Genomic DNA, 6,000 nt, shown 5'->3' on the forward strand with positions numbered 1-6,000 from the left:
TGAAGTGACCAGGCATGAAATAGAGGTGGAGGAACAGGAGATTTCTGGGAAGAAGAAAGCTCAGTCTACAGTCTTGACCTAGGCACAGAGGAAGCAAGATGGGACTGCCTTGCTGAAAAATGTACCAAGCCATGTGGCTAACATAGACAAGAATTATGGGCTAATATAAGTTATAATAGTTAATAAGAAGCCTAAGCTAATGGACAAATCAGTTTATAATTAATGTAGACCTCTGTGTGTTTCTTTTGTACTGAATGATTGCTGGACTGGGTGGGACAGAAACCTTGATCAACACTGTGGATTCATTTTGCATTAAGAAAATCCAGTTTTGACCAATGATGACAAATCTCCAATAGGAGAAATGGCCCAGATGTCTGAGTTCTACATCCAGAACAATTCAAAGACTGAGATGATCAAGCCTCACAAGATACTCCAGTCAGGATTTGATCATAATTCTAAATTTTCTATAGGTCCCCATAAGATTATCAGTGCCCCCAATAGGCAGGAAGTAGCCTGGAAAACTATGCCCACTTTCCCCAAAAATGGATGATGGATGTTTGCCTTTGTTTAGAATGTTGGTTATAAGTTGTTATGGATAATGGTCAGTAGAAAAGCTAAAGAAGGGTGATTCAGCTCAGAGTTTTTGTTTAAAAAGGGGGGGAGTGCTATGGGATAGTGGTCTGTACCCTGTCACTTGTATTTTAAATAAACCCTGATTGGCCAGTAGCCAGGCAGGAAGTATAGGCCAGAAACCAGGCAGGAAGCAGAGGCAGGGTAATGAGAATTCTGAGAAGAGGGAAGTTTCAATAGTCAGTCATCACCTAGACACAGAGGAATCCAGACAGAGCAAGCAAGATGTGACTGCTTCACTGAAAAAGTTACTAAGCCACGTGGCTAACATAGACAAGAATCATGGGCTAATATAAGTTGTAAGAGTTAATAAGAAGCCTGAGCTAATGGACCAATTGGTTTATAATTTGGTTCTTTGGGACTGAACGGCTGCAGGACTGGTCAATAGCTGAAGCTTCAATTACCTAGATATGAACAGGAAGAAGCACATTGGCATGTTTCTGATAGAAGTGGTCAGAGGTGTTTAATTTGGCAAAATGTATTCATCTTCATTGTAACAGTAGATCTTACTAACAAGTTTATGATGGACAGTTTGGGTCTTTTGTTCTCATGATCAAAGTTACCATGCTGTTAAAGACTTCATTCTTGTAATGTCTCTATGATACCAAGTCAAGTAGAGGATGACTGGTCATCACATTAATGTGTAGAGATTAGTCCAAATGCCCCAAGGAATTAATCACAAAATTATTGACAATATACTTAATTTTGAAATATTTTTAGGTATCAAAGGAAGCAACACATGCTTTAAATACTTTGACCCTCTGGCATAGCTTTGAAGAAGGAGGAAAGATGTTGCTTCATAGAGAAGAAACAACAGGATCCCATGGTCTGAGTTGTCTCTTGGCAGACCCCCTTGGAGCTCTGTGAATCTAAATCTAAGTATGTCTTCCCCTAGTTCACCATCTTATTCTAGGCTCGTAGAATAGTATACATGGCTGGGCTTCCATATCAGTGAGTTCCTCATCCCTAAATCCAACCAATGATGGATTAAAAGCATTGCAGATGATTAGAAATTTCTATAGGCATTGGTTGTGTACAGAGCTTCCCCTGCCATTAACCCCAATGCCATCCCTTAAATATCTACTGATGTACTCTTTCTATTGCATTGGTTATTATAAGTAAACTGGGGATTATTTCAAGCCTATAAGAATATATGCAGAAGTTATATGCAAATACCGTGCTGCTTTATATAAAGAATTGGACAGCTATGGGTTTTGCTATTCTAGGGAATCTTTATGTCCTGGAATTTTTTCCCACATATCTATATCCTTATCATCTATATCTATATCATCTATATCCCCATATCTAGATAGATAGATAGATGAATATATAGAGATAGAAAGATAGAGATTGTAAATGATAGCTCTCATCAGTTCCTCTTCCAGTTGGTACTTTTGTGTGCATCTTCCTGAGTCCTAAGCCCTTTGGGATGTCTATAGAGGCATGCCTTTGGACACAGCCTGGCAAGGACTCTGCCTGTTTCTTTGACCTTCACTTCTCACAGCTTGTTTCTTCCCACTCTGTTATTTTATTCTCGTGTCCACTCTCATTTTGTCCTTATTTTCTTCTAGATCTTGCACATTTATACTCTGTCTCCTTCCTTTCTTGGGAAGAAAAACAGGAAATACTTAAAGATAATCGTTCTAATTAGTGTAAATATAGTCCTCATCAGGGGAAATAAACTATAAATTTAAGATTTAAACCCATAATAAAAACAGTGTGGGCAAGCATGAGTTCTTACCAGTATAGTAAGAAAAGCTCCTCGAGATCTCTACAAAACTTCCCCTGTTTCTTCTCCGACACAACTTATTTTCCTCAAATGCCAGAACCATGAATTACTATGTAAAGATTAGATTTCCTATTTTCAATGTTTAGCTATGTGGTAGCAGAATTGCTCAGAATGTTACCCATTTCATAGACTGGTTTGATGCTGAGTTCTCTTGGGAACCCCTTCGACATTTAAACATTTTGATACACACCCCTTGTTCTGGATTCCAGACACTCCTGCATCCATGGTGTATTCCCTATGTCCTCTGAGGTCAAAAGAAAAAAAAAAATCACAGTTCCAGTCCTGACTGAGGATGGATGTCTTATATACACATTCACAAGTGAAACGTAGCCTTCAGGAACCTTGTGTTAATTAAAAAAAGGGAAATCAATGGCCTGCGAATCCACCTTTTCCTAGGGTTGATTAAAATCCACGACGAAATTAAGGACCGCATGGAACAAAAACCGCAACTCGGGAAGGAGAGTCATTTACCTTGCATACAGAACTCTCTTGCCTTCTCAAGCACATACAAAATACATTATTTTATTTTTTTATGGATGAAAAAAAGATATTAAAAAAGCCAATGACTGATTTTGCCTCTTGAACCAAATCAAATATTTTCTTGTCAGAGAGCTCATAACTACAGGCTGCAGAGGTCAGGGCCCTAACTTTCTCCCTCAGAAGGTTGCTAGTGGAATGTCCTAGCGATTAAGGCGCCTTTTGTTTTCCTTGGGCGGGTTTTGCTTACATTGGCAAGCGCCTGAGACAAGCTGAGGTTCTCTAGACTCTGTTTATTAGATTTTTATCTTCTTATCAGAGTCCTCCTTCTTAAATCATGTCAGCATTTTACCCGTCTTCAGGGATTCCTGGTGTTTTATTGTCTATGAGCTGCTTGGGGGTGGTCGGAGAGAGAGCTCAGCTAACAAATATAACATTTATATAATCGTAGGAATGGGGAGGACGCTGCCTTCCTATTCGCCCCACACAAGGCTTGCTTTCGGAAACCTTGCCCAGGAGCCCAGGGGAAGCTCATGGCCAGCATGCCCCATGCTTATTTGTCAACAGCCTGACATGGCTTCTCTGTGGACGGCCTGCTTTTCACTCGCTCTGAGTGGCTCTTTAAACCTATAGACACTTACTTAAGTCATTTTCAATCATCCAGAGAAACCCCAGACTGGGCGTGTGATAGGTTTGCACCAAAGAATATTATTGGCTTTATTTACCAATAGGATCCAGTTGCACAGGGTCTATGTATGCGCCTGGTTTTTGCTTTTGTTCTTTCCCACTTTAGGCTGAAACTTGAAATTAAAACCTCACACTGAACTATGCAAAAATTCCCGTTTTAGATAAGAGTGGAATTTACATTTTCAAGTGTGTGTGTGTGTATGTATGTCTGAGATTTTACATGGCAGAGAAGCAAGGAGCTGAGAAAGCAGGAAGTCAAAAGCAGTGCTCAGTGCTGAGAAAGTGAAGCTGTTCTTTCCATTGCTCCCTGCATGACACATAATAAACTCTCTCTCTCTCTCTTTCTCTCTCTCTCTCTCTCTCTCTCTCTGTCACTGAAAGTCACATGTGTTTGTTTTTTAAGTTCCCAATCAATAAAAATATCCAGACAAAAAAAGGGGATAAAGAATAGACACCCTAAAGATTCTGGCCCAGTGAGATCCGAAAAGGACTTCACTGTAGTGCTCTTGGTGGTTTTTAGAATTGGCAAATGCTGTGGGATGATTACAATAAGAAATGCGTAGGTCCTGCTGATAGTCTGATGATGGAAAGGTTCTTGGATGTAAACTGATTTTCAGTTATTAATGTTTTGCATCAGCTCTTACGAGGTGAGACTTTGACGGACACTGGGAGAATCACAGCCATTTCGGGAGCATGGTACCACTAGGAAGTGGTTCAGATCCTTCATCTACTGTTTCAGAAATTATTTATAGAGGGCTTATGTGTATGAAATACTGTTTATCTTGGGATACCCAGTCTGCTGGGCTTTGGAAAGCACTGGACCATGTACACACTAGTTTCTGTGTTCTGGCCTCGCTACCCTGTCCCTGAGAACGTAAGATGTCCTTCCAGTTCTGCTCAGCTGTTAAGTCTAAGGTGTGGTTTGTGTTCAGAGCAAGAGTACCAGCTCCATGGGATGTTTTTCCCACTCTAAAGAATATTGAATGACATTTTTCCCTTATGAACCTTTCCCCAACTTATTAAAGCAGTAAGTTCCTGTGGAAAAGGACTCAACATAACAGCTTTCATGGCCAGCGTTCCTTTTCGCTGATAACATCACAGCGAAGGAAGAACACAAAGCTTCAAAATTCGGGGCCAAGTATCACCAGTGTTATTTTCTTTAGATAAAAAAAGAATAATGACGACGCATGAAATTTTATTCTGTAGACTTGTGGCCTGTTTTTTTTTTTTTTAAACCAAGTTAACTACTTCCCCCCTCAATCCTCACCACATCCAAAGGGTGATTTCGTTTTCTGCCTTTCTAATTTGAGTCCCACAACTACTGACGGTGGCCTTGCTTCTTTGTCATCGTTGCATGTTTCAACATCATAATTGATTTCTTTTACATTTCATGGAAAAAATAAATCATTAATAAGAGACTAGGCTCCCCTGCAATGTATAACATGCCTACTAAGAAGATACGCTAGAACTCTGAGTGGGACCATTACTCACTCACAAATGTCTTTGTTTTTAAACCAAGATTCATTATGTAAGTTATCATTTTTTTAGACAGTATTTTAATAATTTCCACAAGACGCTATGGTTGACCCAAGGTCATTAGTTCATTTGCTCATTTTTTGTTGACCCAACATTATTTTATTAGATACCATCTTGCCAGTCCCCAAGTTGTTAGTTATTATCAGACGGAAAAATTAAGTGCATTAACTGCTCTTATTGAGTTTCCTGCTTGAGTTTGCTTGAGGGTTGGGGAATGCAAAGGGATATTTCCAGTACAAGCTTCACAACTGTTTATGTCACAGAGGGGAGAACTTTCAGCTGACTTGAAAAGACCCAGTTGAAAGTCCCATCTTCCTTTCTTTGCTATCCCCAGCCCAACACACACACACACACACACACACACACACACACACACACCCACCATTCACATAGTCCTATATTCTATCACACAAAGGAAAAGGCCGATCTTTTTTTATCTTCTATTTTTATTTTCTCTTTCCTGCAGAATTGCATCTTCCTTTTTATGATGGGAAGTAGGTCCAGCAGGAAATCCTGGGAGAACAAAATTGATGGATGGAACTATTGATGACATGTGTCCAAATAGCTCTTCTCCTTTACTCCTGTTCTTGATGGCTTCCCAATGGGCCAGCCAACAGAAGCTATGTCCTGCTAAGGGGCACAACCACATAGAGAGCCTCTTGCCCAGAACTGGTCTATCCCCATCCTTGGCAATTAGACAATGAAAAGGGACAGAGACATACTTGGACTGGGCGTCCTCCAGAGAAACTGGTTTCATCTCAGCTCTACTTCAAGATGGCACAGAAGAACCTAGGGAGACTGTTAGTTTGTTTTGTTTTATAATTACAAATTTAACAAAACTCAGATAATAAAGGAAACAAGCAGTTGTTATAATTTAACTA

This window comes from Microtus oregoni, unplaced genomic scaffold (genome assembly GCF_018167655.1).
Source record: "Microtus oregoni isolate MIOR12 unplaced genomic scaffold, Mior012 000000F_ref0000247, whole genome shotgun sequence".
In the NCBI taxonomy this organism is placed as follows: Eukaryota; Metazoa; Chordata; class Mammalia; order Rodentia; family Cricetidae; genus Microtus; species Microtus oregoni.